General features: G+C 45.9%; 1 long non-coding RNA gene across 1 annotated transcript in view; it reads right to left on the bottom strand.

The window, feature by feature from the left end:
* Window positions 1–20269, bottom strand: part of LOC138566736 (uncharacterized) — a 273203-nt gene that overhangs the window by 248012 nt on the left and 4922 nt on the right. The window contains exon 2 of the long non-coding RNA XR_011302006.1: window positions 19690–19804. This is a non-coding gene — a long non-coding RNA (uncharacterized lncRNA). The remainder of the gene's footprint in view (window positions 1–19689; window positions 19805–20269) is intronic.

Here is a 20269-nt window from a genome sequence, read left to right as displayed (position 1 = left end):
CTTTGGCTTCTCTCCTCTTCGGCTTCTTAGTTCCAGTGGCGACGTCTTGCTCTTCCAGTCCTCAGGACCCTGCTTTTATGCAAAAAGAGCCCCATTCAAACAGCGTAGCTGTCACTCACACAGTGGAGTGGTCATCTTGGCGGGAGACCCTCCAGCCTATCAGGATAGAGTGCGACATGGGTTGCTGAGGGCCCCCCTGTCCAGGGGTCCTACTCCCCCTCCCACACAATGGACCAACCCCAGACTCAGTGACGCCGAAAGGAGGGCTTCCGGGCAGAAGCCCGCCAAAAGGGGGAACAAAGGATCCCTGACCTGGGTAAAGAGTTTAGAGAAAGACACGAGAAAGAATTTATATTAAAGTTCTGGCAAATAAAACCTACCGGAGTAAAGTTAATATTAAAATACACCGGCGGTATGTTAGAGACTGTCAGAAAATGTGTTAGCCTCGAACAATGGGAAAATCCCATAGGAAAATATTTGCGGTCGAATATTTACGGTAGGAACCACTGCCACCAGCCAGAAACTTTTGAGAGAGGGACTGTACGGTACCCTCTCGAAAATGAACATAAGGGAAAATCTATTAACCCTTCCCAGTACCTCCATAGTAAAATGGGTTATACTCGTTTAGTTCACAAAAATTTACTGGTAAAGTCAATGGGGACTTTACATGCCCTGGGAGACAGTAGTCAGTCCTAGGGTATGGAGTCTATGTTTGGGGGTCGCTACGACACCCCTGTGTCACTGCACAGAGGGTGCTGTGTAACACATGTGAATAAAGATGATTCCTATGGAGGTGAGAGAAACCCCATAGACATTAAACACAAAAATAGCCTAGGACACACATAGCAACAAATGTCTAAGAGTGGGAAAAAGAGTCTCACTCTTAGCAGGAAAAAAAACAAACCCTTCAAATCCAGCAAATCTGCTGGGGGACTCTATAAGTAAGGGAAATTAGCCGTAGAATGAGAATTCTCCCTAACAAGAGGCACCCGACAGGGCTGCCCGTTCTCCCCGATCCTCTTTACACTAGCTATAGAGCCAATGGCAGACCACATCAGAGCACACCATTCTCATAGGGGAATACGACTGAAGGACACCCCCGAGATTATATTGCTTTACGCAGATGATGTCTTGTTATATATTAGGGACCCCGCCACCCATCTTGATGTACTGCGAGACATCACGCGCTTAGGCACCTTCTCTGGATTCACAATTAATTACTCCAAATCCGAAGTCCTTCCGCTCACTAACTCTACCCAACGACCAGCTACCGAATACCAGCTGTGCTGGTCCCCCGGTGGGATCAGATACTTGGGAGTCTGGGTGTCCCTTACCAAGACCACCATGCTGGCAGACAACTGCCTGGCCGCAGCACAACTGGCTGAGTCAGAAATGGCACGATGGCGCTCTCTCCGGTTGTCACTCACCGGGAGGCTTTCCCTTATCAAGATGGTCTTACTTCCCAGGTTGCCATACATCTTTAGTAACTTACCCATCTGGCCTGGGGGGAAATATTTCACGAGACTACTCAAATCATGCGCACAGTTCCTATGGTACTCCGGCGCAGTACGCAAGAAATGATCAGATATGTCGCTCCCTTATGAAAAGGGGGGCTCACTGCCCGCGACCTAACACTGTACTGGATAGCGGCACAGGCCCAACATGCCACTCACTGGTACCCTGGCTCCCCGTGCCGTCCACACGTTAAGCTGGAAACCCTTGCAGCAACCGGAGTTAATATAATGACCCTCATTTTACATCAGCATTATGTACCCGACTCGCCCATTGACCCAGTAGGAACTACTTTATGTGCCTGAAATCGACTATTGAGAGCAACACTGGAACCCCTCCCTTACTATAAATGGCTTCCTTTGTGGAATTTCCCCGGGCTGGAACCCACACACGATACAGCCCTGGCTTGGCACTGGGGGTCCCTAGGCTACCAGGCACTAACAGACTTTTATCCAGATGGGAGGTTCATAGACCCACAGACATAGAAGCCAGGCCACTCTGGGTCTGCTTTGGAGACCCTGCAATACTACAGGCTTTGTGCTGCATTCCGTGCTGTATGGCCCACCTTCCATAATGAGCCTCCGGACTCAAGGGATCGCGTACATTGCCAATTCGGGCACGCTCGTGGTATTGTCTCCTCACTATATAAGATGCTGCTGGCAGACGCCCCTGCCCAGCCTTCCAGGGCACGCAACAAGTGGGCAGTGGAATTGGGCCTCGAGGTCTCTGACCAATTATGGGGAAAGATGTGCTCACACACTAACAAAGTCTCTTTCAATTTCCGCCATCGAGCAATACAGTATAAATTACTGAACAGGCTGTACTACACCCCTCTCGGGATCTCTAAGTTTGCCCACACCACCACACACTCCTGCCCCCGCTGCAGGGCGGAGAAGGCAGACCATCTGCATATGTTTTGGACATGCCATAAACTGGGGGAATTCTGGGGGAGGATCCTAGAGACACTTGCTGAGATCACTGGAACGGTTATCGATCCCGACCCACTGGGAGTCTTGTTTGGGGTGTGGAACACTATTAACACTAAACGCATGGCTAAATTTCTAAACATAAGCTGCATAGTGGCCAAGAAATGTGTACTTCTTAGCTGGAAGAGTCCCTCTCCCCCTACATTCCAGAAGTGGCTAAACGCGCTTAAATGGTCCCGAAACTGTGAAGAAGATTACCTTGCTATGCTCCCTCCTCACTCTCGCCCCAAGAACATATGGACAGCATTCAACAGTTACCTTAACAGCCAAGATGAGAGCTCATCCGAGAGTGGCTTGTCCCTGGTTCCACAGCAGTGCACGTGAAGGTTGTGGTGTATTGTGATTTGCCACTCTCCCACATGCTTCATATTATCATTGCAGTTGTTGTATCCCTCTCTCTGCATATAGTAATGTATCACCTGCTCTTGACGTATGTGTTTGTTGTAACCCCCTGACAACAAAAATAAAAGTAAAAAAAAAAGAATCCAACGGGGCACTCAACCTCCCCTATCCAACAATATTGTATCTTATTGCCCAAATACCTCACTCAAGCCTTCACACTACAGGGTAGCATGGGCGTTACACTTTTCAGTTCCGTTTTAGGCCTCTTTTTACCTTTAATATTGGTCTCTTTCCTCATATCTCCCAGGACACCAGGGCCCTTGTGCAGGCTATTTACGGGTTCTCCAACCCCTAGGTTTTTATTTATCTCTGTCTAGGTTTGCATCCCTTCATTCATATAGGTAGGCCAAAATGGCTTTCAGGGCTTTCAATACACATAGCTGTTCTCTTTTCACTCTGGACACTTCGGTCCGGCCCCATATTGTTCACAAGCTCAATAGCTGACAAATGACTCAGGGTTTCAGCTTCCACGCAGTGTTGAACCACCCACCCCCCTTCTTCTTGGGTGGCCTGCGTACCTGTGCTCTTGCGGCGCTTCCGCCAGGGAGGGTTGGTGCTTCTGATAGCGGATAGCTTTCGTCTCCACCTGCCGTGCTAGTGCTTCTTGTCTCTGCAACGTTCTTAGGGCCTCGTTGGTGCTTGGGGCTCTCTCCCTTTCTGCGACTCTCGGTGCGGGGGCTAAAGCGATTTTTCTCTCCCGGCGTACCTGAATTTGGCAGTGTTCCACGGCCTCCTGGCCACCACCTTTTCTCCGTAGTCCACCTCCAGGCTGCATGCGTTCCACGCTTCAGCATCTGCTCTGTGTGTCTTCTCCCCTGCCATTCGGACTGGCCTCAGGGAATCTCCTCCTCCAGGTGCGGGTTTCATTGGTTTTATATGCGTCTCAGTAACAAGAGGCAATGGGCCTCATTACACGGTAGGTGGTAGCCATGGCGCTATTAGCGCCATGGCTACCCCTGCATTCCGGGTCCGTGTTCCCGGAATGGGGACTTACCAGGTCATTTTGACCCTGGCGGGACCATTAAGTCCCCATTCCGGGAACCATTCCCCATTCCAATTGAGCCCCCATAGGGCTCAATGGGAATGGGGAAGGAGCTAATAACGGGCCCGCTACTAGCGGGTCCTTTATTAGCTCTGAAGTCCCTCAACGGGTCCCTTCCTTAACGCCTGGTAAAAGGGACCTCGTAGTAGGGGTAAGGGATTACCGGCACCGGTGCCCTTACCGGTAATCCCTTACTGCATAAAGTGTAATGAAGCCCAATGTCTCTGTAATTATTTCATAGTAATTCTGCTGAGAGAGAGAAGGTGGCAGGGAGACACTGCAGGACCTTTCCTTCAAGAGCATGAGGAGAAGTCCCGGATGTTTGGAGCACCATAGAGCCTTTGGGACAAGCTGGTTTCCAGTCCCCACAGAGGAACCTGGGGAAATGTAAGGATGTACTTCAATTAATAAAATAAGAACCTGAGCCCAAGGACAAGACAAATAATATATTAGAGGCCAAAGATAATAAAAGAATAAATAAAAGAAAATAAAGAAAGTGAAAATACCATTGAAGTAATAGAAGCCCAACTGGCCAAAAGAAAGAGAGCCTAACGCATGAGGACCAGAGTGGAAACACCCTGCTAGCCAATCCTGTAAGCAGGGATTTCCTCCAATCAGCAGCCTACATGATCAGTAGAAGTCTGGCTATAAAAGCAGAGCCTGCACATTCTGAACGGGTCTCAGTCATCCAGGTCAGGGGTGAATGGTCTGTCATCAACCTGAATTTTCTCCCAGACAGATAGTAGCACAGACTGGCAACAGCCCATGATATATATGATATGGCATTTGTAACGCGCATGTACACAAGTGTAATGGCTAAGGCTTCTAACTCCTCATTGGCATAGGCTTCCTCTCTGGGAAACAACATTCAGCTGGTATAAAGGATAGGGGGCCTCATTACAACTCCGGCGCTGGACCATGGTGCTATTAGCACCATGGTCCATGCCGGAGTCCGGCATGGTGGATGGCGGAATTAGCGCCACATTCCAAGGTGTGTGGTGGCGCTAATTCCGCCATCCACCATTGCCCCTTCACCATTGCAATGTTGCCCCATAGGGCTCCATGTTAATGGTGAAGGCGCTAAGTACGGTGCCGCAAATTGCGGCACCGTACTTAGTACCAAGGTCCCTTTGCAGGTCCCGTACTTAACGCCTGGAAAAACCAGGCGTTAAGGTCGGGTCCCGCAAATGGACCTCGTAATTAGGCGCTAAGGGTTTAACGGCGCCGCAGCTAATGAGGCCCAGGGTGTTCTAATCCATCATGTTCTTGGGAAAGTACTGCTTCCAGGCCCGCTTTGGAGGTGTCAATTTGTAGGATTAACTCCTGTTTAAAATCAGGCATTATTAATAGAGGTTCACTGCAGAGGACATGTTTTAAACCATTAAAGCTCTTTTGGTCTAAACAGCTTCATGTGAGCTTATTTAGTTTCAAGTTCTTCAGTTTATCTTTGAGAGTTGCGGCCAGGGTAGAATAGTTTTGTATAAATCTCCTATAATACCCTGTAATCTCTAAGAAAGCTTGGAGCTTCCTTTTAGTTTTGAGAATAGGTCTTAACTGCACAGCCTTTAAGAGACTTACCCAGGACTGCCTGGCAGCCATAGTGACACTATCCGCTGGAGCAGGACGTCAGCAGCAATGGCACAGCTCACGACACGTGGAGGAACGGATGGGCAACCACCCCTTTGCGTACCTGTGCTGGAACACCAGGAGCCGGGACGGTGGCATGCTCCACTCTGAGGGATGGAAGTCGAGGGGAGAAGATGGCAGGGAGAGACTGCAGGACCTTTTCTTCGAGAGCACGAGGGGAAGTCCCAGATATTTGGAACACCATAGAGTCTTTGGGAGGAACTGGTTTCAAATCCCCTCAGAGGAACTTGGGGAAATGTAAGGATGTACCTCCATCAATAAAATAAGAACCTGAGCCCAAGGTTAAGACAAATAATATTTTAAAGAGGCAGAAGATAATAAAATAATAAATAAAAGGAAATAAAGAAAGTGAAAATACAATTGAAGTAATAGAATCCCAAGTGGCCAAAAGAAAGAGAGCCTAACACATGAGGACCAGAGTGGAAACACCCTGCAAAGCCAATCATGTAAGCCAGGATTTCCTTCAATCAGTAGCCTACAGGAGTCTGGATATAAAAGCAGAGCCTGCTCATTCTGAACGGGTCTCAGTCAGGGACAGGTTTCCTGTACTTCTCTCCAGACGCTGGTGAAGGGAAGAGGAGCTGTATCCTGAAGGAGGAGTTGCTACCAGGGTGAAGGAGCCTGGAGCACTGCCTGCCTGGAAACTGACCCAGGGGGAACAAGGAGAGTACACCTGCAGCCCACCTAAGCCCAAAAGGGAGAAGAGCTAACCTGCCTGAGAAGAGGCTGAGCAATCTGACTGAACCAGGGGGAAGGAGAATACCCAATGCCACCCACCTGAACAAAAGGCTGAGATCTCTAGGCGCTCATGTAGTAGAAATCCATGACACTATCATCGACTCACAGCTAGACTACTTAGCCGTTAAAGAGTCATGGCCACACAATGCTTCCAGACCGCTTCTCTCTTTGACCATTCTACCCAACTACACTATCTATAGAGCAGACTGCATTGATGCAATAGGAGGTGGAGTCGCCCTCATCACAAAGTCCTCACTCCAAATTAGGACATGCCCACTGCCCCAATCCCCAGGATACGAAATACTACTCCTAAAGCTCACCTCAGACCCCCAAACAACTATCAACATCCCCTTACTATATAGACAACCTAATGGGCCTAGCCTCCCCAACCTCGGCATTCCGCTTTTAATCACACCCCTCCTGAAACCAGCCACAAAATGCATTATACTAGGAGACATGAACCTTGGCTTCAATGATATCTCCGACCCGAAAGCCACTGCATTATCAGCCGCCTGCAGTGACATGTGCTTCACCCAACTAATTTCTTCCCCTACCCACTCTAAAGGACGCATCCTTTTTTAAGGCCAATGTCCAACTCAACATTGACACCATTGAACCAGTACTCTTCTTTTATACTCGTCTCTATCACTAGCTTGAAGCCCCACAAAGTCACTCCGGCACCACTCAATCCCATTGTGGTCCGTAACACTCGCAAACTAAAGCACGAGGATCTACAGCCCTCCCTCCTCACTGCTCTGAGTGCCTACCCACCAACCTCCAGCCAATCAGCTCAGGCTTTGGCTACCCAATACCATGCCTGTCTGCTCCAGGCCATTGATCTACACGCACCTCCCAAAGCAAAAAACCTCAAACCCCATAAAACAAGAAGACTTGGTTCACTTGGTTTGCAGAAGACTTGGTTCACTTACGTAGAGAAATAAAGATCCCTTGAACACCTGCAAGAAAAATCCTTCACCCAAGAAGTGTCAGGCCTTTGCCACACTGCCTCTCGAATACAAAAAAGCAATCTTCAAAAGCAAAGCTAACAGCTACAATGACAGAATTGTTAAAGCAAGCTCCAACAGTAAGGAATTATTTACAATCCTCTGTGAATTGGAAACACCCATCCCCCCTGTGGGCACTATTCGCACTGACAAAGCCTGGTGTAGTACAATTCAGGACGCCCTCGCCCACAAATTCGAGTAATTACTCACCAAAATGAACACCAAAAAAGCCCTGCTGTTTAGTAAGCCACAGGAGATCAACCCAGACACCCCCCCCCCCATTCCGGTGACTACCAGCAACATCCCCCCTTCACTTTTAGTCAAGTCTCTATTGAACAAGTAGCAGCCACGATCAGAACACTTAAACCATCCAACTGCAAAGGTGACCCCTGCTCAGCCCACATTGTTAAGTATTGTGCCCCATCGCTCACAACCCATCATTACTGACTTTGCAAATACTTCCTTTGCATCAAGCTCTGTGCCTACTTTTATCAAGTCTGCCTAGGTAACCCCCTTATTAAAAAAAACCATCACTGGACCTTGCGATCCCTACTAACTACTCTCCCATCACCACTGTCCACTTTCTTTTAAAAATCCTTGACCGCTTAGCATGCGTGCAGGTTCAAGAATTCATAGAAAGCAACCAGTTACTGGGCAAAAGACAATCTTGCTTCTGCCCAAAGCACAACACAGAAACTGCATTACTAGATTTAAAAATACAAATGGACTCTATCCGGGACTTTTGCAACCTAACGATCCTGCTCCTTCTCTACCTCTGTGCGGCCTTTGATCTGGTCGATCACAAAATTCTCTGTGAACACCTCACCCAACACTTCCACTTCTCTCCACCAACTGCATAAAATCCTTCCTTAGCGACCTCACCACACGTTTGTTCCTAAGAGAATCATCTGCTGATGCTATCCCAGTTCTACTAGGTGTCCCACAAAGCTCCTGTCTCTCGCCTACCCTATATAATACCTACACAAAACCCCTGTTTGTTAGGACTGATTTTCTTTACTCTGGCCTGGTGGACAGATGTATAGAAGGTCAACCTATAATGTGACAGAAACAACTCTGGGAAGCTGTAGCCAAACCAGTTTAGGTAGCAGTGACAGGCAGTCTAGACTAAGTTCTTCAGCGTGGGCGAGCTTGTAAAGGGTCCACAATGAGGTCACAGAATGGGAATCACAGGTTACACTTAGACAAGATGTATAACAATACAGTTATTTATACATGGCCAAAACACACTATAGAAAAATGACTACTAGCAGGTAGGCATATCACACTATGTTATCATACTAAATATATATATATACATTCACTTTGGTTTAGGGCATAATACACATCAGAAACTCCTGCAAAGGAAAGGTTAGACAAGTATTATGCACTTATGGTCCACAGAGATGATCCCTAACTAAAATTGTCCAGCTCTATGTTGCTTAGGACCTTTTGCCCAGTAGTTCAGGTTACAGTTCCACAGACGTTAGGATGCAGGAAAACAATGCAGGTAGGGTCTCTGGGCTCCAGTGAAGGGTTCTTAGGGTCAGGGTGCAAGTTAGACTAATGCCCAAAAGTAGCCCCAACGGTCAGATGTCTTGGGCAAGCAAACAATGGCAAACCCAATATTGTTATAAATAAGAGTTTTTATAAGCACATTGACTTAAAAGGGGAGTATATGGGTGGGTTAGAAACTCTAACTTACCCCTGTACTCCGATTCTTCCCCAGACTTTGCAGAACAAAGGAAGATGGCCGACGTTGCTTTTCCCGCCAAATGTTAGGCCTCGATTCCCAGGGGTTGCAGGTTCGAGCTGATCTCCGGTTGGTGCCTTTTACTGTTGCAAGGAATCTCGGTCGAAGAATGCAGAAAAACTCAATGTAGCAGGACTGGAGTCGGGTCAGGTGAGCAATTTGCGGACGGTGGTCACCGCGCATGGTGGCGCAAAAGGACTCTGCAGTCGGACTTTCCCTCCTAACTCTGGTCCCATCTATGCTAGGAAGCCAAAATTTCGTAGGAGGTAGTCTCGTAGGGCCAGCTGAGGATCCCCAAGTTTCAGGCCAAAACTCGGTATGGTGACGACGGCAGTAAGGTAGCCCAAAAACAAAGCTGGTCAGCCAAGGGACAGTTCCAGGGCACTTCCGAAGGCTTCCTTGGCAGTGCACCGAACAAACATCGGGAATGGATGGTCCCTTCACTCCAAGGGTCGTAGCTCTTTCGCTGAACCACTAAAAATTATGAGCAAGTCACAGCTCCTCCAGGATAGCAGCAGAAGTTGGTTGCCAGGCCTCCTTCAGTCAGGTCTCAGGTTTCTTCAAGATCTCACAGCTGGACAGGATACTTGGCTCCTTCAGGTTTCTCCAGGATCTCTGGAGAATGCGTGCAGGGGTCACTTCTTATCCTAAAAGCCAGGTAAGAGCTGAAACACCCACCCCAGCAGTGATCCAATCAGGACCACTGGTGGGAACATTCATGCATACCACTCAGACACACTGAAATCAGTTTGTGAATTGGGGTCAGACAGACCCAGCCCACATCCTGCCAGCAAACACACACAGCCCTCCAGTAGCCCACTAAAAGCTCCTGCTTTCCCAGGCACTGGAAGTACCTATAAGGATTTTCCTGGCCTCTCAAGCCAGGAAGAAGGCTAAAGGACAAGATTGCAAAAGAACAGGCGAAGCATCTCATGGCACAACCATGTTTGACCAATAGCTACAGTTAGTAGCCAAACGCGGTAAATGCGGTAAAGCCAAAACGCAAATCCCCAAAAAGTAGGGGAAAGTCACTGCTGCCACCAGCCTATCCTTTTAGCACACCTAGATCAACCAAAAATCCTCAGAGTTTTAGTCTAAGGCAAAACAAAGATGCACCCCTTGTACAATGATAGAAAGTTACCACAAGTGATACAAAAGTAACCTAATGTATTAACACATGAACACAACTAAGGGAAACAATGTTTCCCAGTACTGACAGCCTGAAGGACATATCAGTTTCCCCATAACATATGATCAAAGGCCAGTGTAGTGAAGTTTAAGGCTTCACTGCACTGCAAAAAGTACAGGTCAGATTAAAAAATAAAAGCAAAATGTTTGTGGGGTTCCATAAAGATGGAAGGAAAGGTGCAGTAAAGAGAAATCTTTCCTAACACTGTTCGGTCGCCTCGATTCCAGAGATATCAAATATACCAATCTCACTGATGACACTCGGATCCTTATCCCGCTCAGTGAGGACTATGACTCCGACACCACCCTCATCAATGCTGGTTACAGCACTATCCAAAACTGGATGGCCACCCACAACCTCTGCCTGAATGATGATAAACCTGAGTTCTTCGTCATCGGTTCTCCCCCAGTGGATCAAACGCCTCAATCCCAAATACTCATCCTTCAGCATTGATGGCGCTATCATTCCTGTCTCCAAGCATATAAAAACCTTTGGACTACACCTAGAAGCCGATCTCTCCATGAACAGACATGTCAAAGCCCTCTCCTCCTCCACGGCCTACACCGCCACACTAATCTCCCTGAGCAGACAATTTCTCTCCCCCAGCAACTGCATCACCCTTGCTCGAGCCCTGATCCTATCAAAACTGGATTACTGCAATGCCCTTCCTATGGGCACGTCCAAATCTAACCTGCAGAAACTACAACTCCTCCAAAACAAAGCTTTTGCGCCGCCCTTGGCCTCAAACCCTGAGACCACATTTCCACCTCCAGACGCGAAGCCCACTGGCTTTCTGTCAAAGCATGCATAGAATGTAAAACTCTATCACACATCACTGTGTCCACAACCTGGCACCCCAATACCTCTATAACTCCATTTCCCTCATTACACCTACTCACAAACTCCGTTCTAACCAAAGCATCTCCCTGTTCATCCCAAGATACAAGAAAAAAAGGGCTGGGGGACTTTCATTCTATGTTACTGCCCCAACGCTTTGGAACTCACTGCCTGAGACCCTCTGTAATGAACAATTGTTCGCCGCCTTCACACAGTTAACGAACACATGGCTGTTTGACAAATATATCTCATCGCCTGCACTATTCTGTATCAATGATATCATGACTTCTGCTCGTTCTCACTTGTACGGTTCTAAATCCGTGATACCCCTGGGTCTGGGCGTTGTCATAAATGTATAAATAAACCTAATAAATGGGAGAGCCGATCTGCCTGGGTAGAGGCTAAGGCAACCCTTCGATAAGACTCTGGTAGAGAGACCAGGACAGAAGAAAGGGGATGGGAGAGAAACGCCCCACCACAAGTGTTGGATCGGTATAATCTCTCTTGTTTATTACAAGCCAATACAATATAAATATAGACAGAATTCAACTGGGCTTTAACATAAGATGCTCATCACAAGATGATATTAAGTGTATGTATAGCATAGTCAGCAAAATAAATGAAGAAAGCGGAACACCTACATTTATTATATTCAGGGGTGACATTTCGTTCTTGTTTATTTTGCGCTGCACTGCACCGACCTTCACGTTTTTCTGGTAAGGTAAACATTTCTCGTGTGTTCCGTCCTGGGACAGTCAGGGCCATGTTCCTTAAAACATTGCTTCTTCACGTTTGTACTGAAAATCACAGTCACTTATTGGCTCCATTTCACAAGAGCAGCCGAGATAAACACGTACCGCAAGCAGGCCTTTTTTCCTTGAAAAAAAAAACAATTTCATTTTGCACTAAGAGCAGAATTAACCATTTGGCTACTTGAGTGATACAAAATATAAAATAGTTGTGCTTCTTTTTGGAACAGGATACCTAGGATTCATCATTCCATCCTGTATCTCCCAAACACTCTGGTCTATCTGGGATAATCTAATGAATTCTTCCTCAATCAGAGGCATTGTGTGTGAGATGGGCTTGTTCTTTCCGAACTTTTGAGATATACATGCTATACAAAGCATTTTGGCAAGCATTACTACTAGAATTAGTGCAATGAAACCAAAATCCCCTTTAGTACCCATTGGCCCATATGCTGATATATATAGAGTTAAACCACCCTTTCATAGAATCCAAATCCACTGCCGGTCTACTGACATATCATGGAATAATGCTGCTTTGTTCTGGATATGGGACACATCAGTAATTATTTCTCCTGACTTATCAAGCAGAAAGCAGCATGTCACATTGATGACGTGACACACCCTCCTTTCTCTCCAGAAATGTTGACCGGTGCTTTTTCTAGCTCAATCACTCCAAACCAAGGAAAGATTGCTCTTACAAATACATGGATCCTGCTACTCCTTTCTACCAATGGATTAGTGGACGTTTTCTGGCGGCTAACAGCAGCATGAAAGGTGATAAGTGGGCGTAATGTTCCTATTGTGTATGTACCTGTCCTGTTGGAGGTCAACCTTTTGAATGCTAGTTTCCCACATACCCAATAAAATTCTGCCTTCCTCATCTTAGGGTATCAGGCTCCCGACCCCACAGTGATAACAATGACCCCTGGGACCCCTGGGAACAATCAGCAGTCAAGTTCATAATAACCCAGAATCGGTGACCCAGAAGGTTCCTCCCAGGTGAACATATTTCTGCCTTCGGTACCCAATATTTCCAGGATAGGAGGTCTCCCGAAAATCTGCCGATCTTTTTCATGCATACGGTCATGTTAGAATATATGGATGTATTCATACCTGAGTAGAACTTCCCAATACTGGCAACACAAAGATTAAATTTTAATGGAGTTTCGGCAACACCACTTGTAAAAGTAAAACAACGTTCGGGAAATATATTTTCTCGAAGTAAAATACTCCAACCTGTGGGGATGATCGGGCAGGGAGATGGTGAACTACTGTCTGAGAGCCTTCAAGTGTATCATATGTTCTTGTAAGTAACTGCCCATCTATATTGTGGTGGTGGGAGGCTTACAACAGGGGAGTTTATTTGTCCTTGTGACCTGATAACGACATCCAAAGCCAGTGCATTCAAAGTAGGGGGCTCCCTCTCCTCAATTTGTATGGATTGGTGTTTTACTGCAATGCTATTCCCCTTTCTTCAAACCCACTGTCGTGAGACAAAATATTGTCAATATTTACCAAAACGACCTTGAACCAAATATTACCCTGTACACACTGCATGTATGATGTTGAATCCTCCTGCCAATGGCCATGCTTTAGCCACACTTTTCTACTCCTTTTTTCTCCAAACACTTCACTAATACATTACACTCTGGTTTTATAATATTAGTATGCTCATGTAATGTTGGGTATAAATTTGAACTCAAGATGTGAAATACTGCTAGGTCCCACCTAATCCTGTCCCCCCCACCAAATCAGCATGATCTCCTTTTTCTGACACCTCCCTTGGTGCATAATCTAACACCTCTCTGCTCAATCCTGGTAAATGAACACGGGAATCATCTATCCTACAACTGTAGCATCCAGACTGACATGGCTGATAAGTGAGCCAATGTACATAGGGCTTGTGGCCAGGCGGGCAGAACTCTGGAAATATGCCATCACTTGTCGATGGGTGCTGATATACAGCTTCCTCTAACCCTAGGCTTGTCCAACCTTTTTGAATGTGGGGCCGAAGCAATAACTTTTTGTCACCCGGTGGGCCGGCGAGCCAAAAGTCAACAACCTCACCCAAAGCAGTATATTCAAAAGCGATGGTGTGTGACCTTTGACACAATATCATCACAGGCATAGCCATGCAGTCCCAAAGATAGCTTTTGGTGTCAGGGGCAGTGATCAAAGGTTAGTTTCTTGTGATTTCTTCCAGTTTGTATGTGTTGATATTTCTCTTAAATGGGGGGGGGGCGATCGAGCGTAGCGAGGGAGCTATAACAATCTAGAGAGGGTTTGAAGGGGGGGTCCTCCCACCCAAGATTATTTTTCCAAATATGGGGCTGATATGGTGCATTTTACAGCAGGAAATGAGACCAAAAAGCCATAAGTTTACAATCAGTCCTAAAGGGGAACATGTACATTCCATGTAACCAACGGCAGACAAGAACATTGTAGAACACAACACATTTAAATGATCAATGTGTCCACAGAGTGCATTCAGTCACTCAATGTATGTCTGCTACCAAAAGTGTCATGGATGAAGGTCCTCCCCCAAAATATCAATGACAAAGTATCATTGTTTCTGCTGCGGTTTTTGAAGTTTGATGAAAATAAAATAAGCATAAAACTATTTTGTTATATAAGAAAAGACATAACTAAAATAAAATATTGACTTGTACCTCAATCGGCCATTTTTTTGTTCACATGCCTTGGAAGTGGATTGAACACTGCAACATTGACCAAATAAATAAATAAACCGGGCCGTGAACTTTAACTTTAAGGGGGCACCAGAGGCAGTAACAGTCATTCGCCACGGCCCGGTTTATTTATTTATTTGTTCAATGTTTGTCGGGTCCGTGGACCCGATTAATTTATTTATTTCTGCAATGTTGGTCGGACCCAACATTGCATACATAAATAAATCAATCAGGTAACAGTCCTCCGCCACGGCCCGCTCCTCAGCCACGACCCGGGTCATTAATTTATATAAGCAATGTTGGGTCCAACCAGTTGCAGTCCAGTCCAGGATTTGACCCCATTGCTAACTGGACTGCAATAAAGCAGACTATCGGGACCGCGATACTTTAGGAAATGCCCGGATTTGTGAAAGGCAAAGTGTAATGCCGAAACACGTGTCATCCAAAAGGGCCTAGAATTATCATCCTCACAAAAATAAAAAAATCTACATGCAGACGGACTTGAATGCTTTCATTTATTCGTTGGGAATAGCATAAGTCATATATGTGAAAACAGGAAATGCTGGCGCAAAGAAAGGTGCAAGCAAAATCAAAAAAGTTTTCTCCTTTTAAAAACAGGGAGATTTATAACATTGGATGCTTTCTTACACCCCAATGGAATAGCAAATAAAAGTCTGAAAACGATACCAATTTGGACTGTAAAAATCTTTATTTCTCTGTAACACAAAGCCTGTCCGATTATCCTTGTGATATTCCCTTAAGGGATGTAATTAGAAAATTAAATGAACAGGAAAATAACATTCCCATTAGAAAAACTGATTTTTGCATTATGGACTATAATCCCCAAGGTACTGGGATGAAGAAGACGGCTGTAGAAGAACAAAACTGCAAAGTGCAGCTTGCTAATTGTAATGGCCCACACCTGAGGGATACTACAGGGCTCAAAAGGCCCACTCAGGTGCAGACCATTGTTAGGGAGAATTATCTGTAAAGGCTAATTTCCCAAACCTTGTGAGTCCCCCAGCAGCTTTGCTGGATTTTTGAGGTTTCTTATTTTTCTCCTGCTAAGAGTGAGACTCTTTTCCTCCCACTCTTAGACATGATTTGAGGTGTTCCTTTGACTTTGTATGTGTTTTATGGGCTATGGGGTCCTTTACCCCATAGGGCTTCATGTGTTTTTGGTATATGGGTTACACAGCACCCTCCGTGCCATAACCCCAGGGGTGTCGTAGCGACCCCCAAACATAGACTCCATACCCTGGGACTGACTACTGTCTCCCAGGGCATGTAAAGTCACCATTGGCTTTACTAGTCTGAAATTGTGAACAGAACCAGTACAAACCATCCTATTGTGGACGTACTGGTGGGGGCAATTCGATTGCCCCGGGGTCTGTTGTTCGAGGGGGCACTGTCCAGCCCCCCCGACCGAGTTTTGGCTGGTGGCAGTGGATACTACTTTTTATATTCGACCGCAAATATATTCCTATGGGATTTTCCCATTTTTCGAGGCTACCGCTTTTTAAAATAGCCTCCAACATCCCACCGTTTATTAAATTAATATAAATTCACCGGTTGGTATTTTTTGCCGAAACTTGGTTCCCAAATGGCTTTTGTGTTCGCTTCTGTGACTCCAACCCAAGTTGAGCCCTTTGTTCCACTTTTTGGCGGGCTTCTCCACAGAAGCCTCCAAAAGTGGTGCCACTCTGTCTGGGTACCACAGGGGGTGTGGGAGGGAGTTTAGGCACCCTGGACTGAGTTGCCTCGGCAACTCAAGTCGCACTCTTGTGTGATTGGCCCAAGTGGTGAGCCGCCCGGCTCAACACTTAGCATGTTTGAGTGACAGCTAGGCTGAATGAATGGGGGTTTTCTGTATAAAAGCAGGGCTTTGGGGACTGGAACTTCAGAAGTCGCCACAGGACTTAAAGAATCCGAGGAGGGTGAAGCCGAGCCGACCTGCAACAACGACACCACCGGTGGAGCTCTGCTGAACCGTCTCACCACTTTTCCCGACGACAGAGGAGATCTCCAGTCCGGAGAGTCTTCTTCCTTTGACTGGTGGGGATAACCAGTTTGCCCGTCTTTTCGCCTTCCTGGACCATCTCGTGGCCGCCTTGCACGTGCCAAGCATCCCGGCATTCGGAATACCATGGTTTACCACTACCGCGAAGAAAAGGGTGGTACCTTGTAACCGGGAAACTCTGCGGCTGGTTTCTTCCCTGGCAGCGCAACAACCTCCAGCTTTCCTCCATGCCGAGAACTCCTCTTTCTCTGGACGAAACACTGACTTGCACCCGCTGCCAGGAACAACTGCCCCCGCTGGAGCGTTCTTCCCACTTTCAGGTACTGTGTCCCACCTGGCTCCCCTTGCGACAGCTCGTTAGGGGTGACAGTAAATCCTCGACTTTCTAATCTGGGTTAGCCTGGGACCTGTTAACTAACTTTTCCTAACTTGATCTCAATCTTTTTGTGAACTATTTACAAAGACTCTTTGAGCATAACCCCACTGTGTGATCCTGGACACATTTCGCTTGCTCTCTCCAAGAGTGGGCATGGCATTTGAACTTCCTTGCTCTCCAGTAGACTTTGCCTAACCTGCCTCACTGTGGTTCTTTTTAAAAGTATTGAAATTGTGTGCTTTCATAACTCTGCCTTTACCCTCCCTTTTTTTTATAACTTATTAGAGTGCCATCTTAGGTTAAGCGCTCACCTCTGTCTGAAAATAAGTGGTGTTTCTCACTAAGACTTGTCTAATAAGTAATCAGGGTTGTATATATATAATCGTGACTGTGTGTTGAATGTATTTACCTCTTTTTGTGCTAGTGTAATTTACAAGTGTGTCTTTAAATAAATAATTATATACTTTTACACCAAAGCTCTGGTCAGTGTTTGCTTGTGCTACTGTTTCTCTGTACCTATTGTGTATACTCTATATACTGCCTAACTCATCTTGAGAGAAGTCTGACTGCTCAGCCACAGCTACCAGGTAAATCTGGGTGGTACAGACTGCTACCAATTGGGTTTACTGCCAACCACCTGTAGTCCTAAATCTTTTGCAGTGGTCCCTAAGGGAACTGCACAGGTTTCTGCCTAACAACCATTCGAAAGTGGAGTAGTAGTCGTAGGTAGAGGAGTTACGAACTCTCCACATTGCAGCAGAAGCAGAAACTGGAGGAGAGAGAAGACGCCAGGACCACTATCAAGTGTCAAGCAGTAGTCAGTACTGAGAGAGTCTTCACCTCCAGAAGCCTTCATTGCAGAGGTTGCGCAGCATGAATCGCCAGAGAAGGAAGCTTTCCCCGTGGGGACCTGGACTGCAGAGGCTACGCAGCAGAAATGTAAGAAGCTTCCCCTTTTACAAGGCTGTCTACAGTGGCAGTCAAGCACCAGAGAGCTTTTGCAGCAGTGGAAGCTCTGTGCGGGAGTGGCACGGGCTGCGGCAGACTGGAAGCAGCAGATTGCCTGACCGCAAGGAGCAGCTGAGGCAGAAGATCTGGGAGCCGCGAGAGAAATGGACGCTCACGCCATACTCTGTTAGTTCACCAAGCGATTGTGACACCGGAGCGTTCCGTGACCGCTCCCATGCTCAGAACAGGTACTTTAACATCACAAAACAATAGTGTAGAAAAGAAAACATGAAAGGAGTCAATTCTGAATACGGAACTGGCAGGAAACAGAGAAAACATTATTTGGTAACATCAATTTGACTGTAACTTTTAGCATGCAAGTTTATTTAAAAGCCAGCAACAAGGTAGGGCAATAATTTCAGAACCCAATGCAAACTACCATTACCGAAGCCAACAGAAAATTAAAACAAAGCAATTTAAAACCAACAAACATTGCCAAAATCAAAAGGGGGCAAATGAAGTCCCAGAGTTTGTAAAGCTTATTAAATCTTCTTCACAGGGTCCGAGTTCGTGGATGCAGAGCGCGGTACTGCTGCGTCGGGATCAAGATCACTGGATGTCAGGAGATGAGTCTACAGATAAAGCTTATTGCCCATGTTTGAAGAAGTGCATAACAGAAGCTGGTATATACCCACATTGCCAATGCCAAAGTAGATTCAGAATAAGACGGTATCATTGTCAGTATTTGGTTGATGAAGAAGTGGGAAAATCAAAGTGGCAAAGGTTATTCAGAAGGAGAGGCGCATAACTTGCATAGGTTTTGGAAGTCACATAAGTGTAATAAAGAACACCAATTTGAATCTTGTCTTCCCTAAAGAATTGCTAAAAACCTGGTGTTGTGAAGCAAGAAACATTGCAAAGTTGTTGTAAGCTGATCTCAACCACAGAGTGACTTGTTTGTAATTAGCTGACTTGGCAGGGGAGTATAATAGGTCAGATGTTGGGATAACGCTTTATGCTGCTCAGGCATGGGAGTATACCCGAACACAGAACTTTGAGGTAGTTTGCCTGACATATGAGTAAATCATGGTTAATTAAAGTAGTCGGCCTTGCATGGAAGTAAACTAGGTGGAAGTTGATGAAGTGCTATGAAGTGGTGTTAAAGAATAATCCTGACAGACTTTAATTGTTGACGAACGTGTTATATAAACTGCTGCAGAAGTATATAAATGTTTCTAAACAAATATGTGGTTATAAAACAACCCTGACAAAGACAATTTATGTTGATGCTAATGAACTAAGTAAGTGTTCTTGGTTTATACGAAGAAGGTTGTTTGTGTTCTTACAAGTGGAAGAGAAAGAACCTTTGTTGAACAATTCTGAAGTGTTGGTACTTAAGTTGGAACCTTAAAGAACTGTATTGGAACTTTGTTGCAAGACAGGATTTCCTTACTCTTTTGGAATTGTTGAACAGAATCTTGCTTGAATCTGAGGAAGGGGAATTGACCTAGATTATAAGGAGAGGCAGTAATGATATTGTAAACTTAACTGTTGTATTTGTTGCTTTTCAACTGCCATATATTACCTTGTTGATTTATTTATTGTATGTATATGGTTGAGGGACAGAAACCTTTTGTTAGAGTGTTTCCTTTAGTTTATTTTAGGCAGGGAAATCCTTGTTCGGTTAGGCAGAGTTAATCTAACCTTTTGAGTTAATAAAATGGCATCTTTTGCAAAACCTTCACAAAGTTGTCCGCCTCACATTTCTGAGCCTTCAGAGTGGGTAGTAAATAGAACTTTACCTCTATCCATCCATCTAGGTTGTAAGGCATTCTTTCTGGACCAATTCTGGAAATGGACAACTTCCCCCGGCTGTAGGTCGTGTAGAGGCTGTGACAGTGGATCAGGAAATACTGCCTTTTTAAAAAAAAACTTTTTATTGTTTTATAATAACACACCAACTTTACCAACTTTTAAGACATTCACATATATGCATCACATAATTATTGTTGCATGTTCGCATCACAGTCCAACCCCCGCCAAGCCCTTTAACTCGAGCCCCTACTTCAATACCTCAAAATTCGTTCCTTAGGGTTTATCCCCCTCCTTATTCTCAAACGTCTTATCTTTGCTAAATTCAGCGTGAGAGGGTCCTGCCATTGTGGCCACCAGTTGTCTCCAGGCTATCAGGGGTCCTACCTCCTCCTCTCCTCCCCTAGTGACTGCTTCATACTATGCCGCCGTCTCAGCCTCTGCCCATTTCAGGAGGTAGGCCCACCACACCTCTATTCTGGGTGTTTTGGCTGCTTTCCAGCCCATTGCAATTCTCTGTTTGGCCAAGATGTAAGCTAAGTCTTTCATCTTACTGATGTGCCTCAGGTT

This window comes from Ambystoma mexicanum, chromosome 2p (assembly GCF_040938575.1).
Source record: "Ambystoma mexicanum isolate Mex_15411 chromosome 2p, UKY_AmexF1_1, whole genome shotgun sequence".
NCBI classification, from domain to species: Eukaryota; Metazoa; Chordata; class Amphibia; order Caudata; family Ambystomatidae; genus Ambystoma; species Ambystoma mexicanum.
This window is presented reverse-complemented; position numbering and strand designations above follow the sequence as displayed.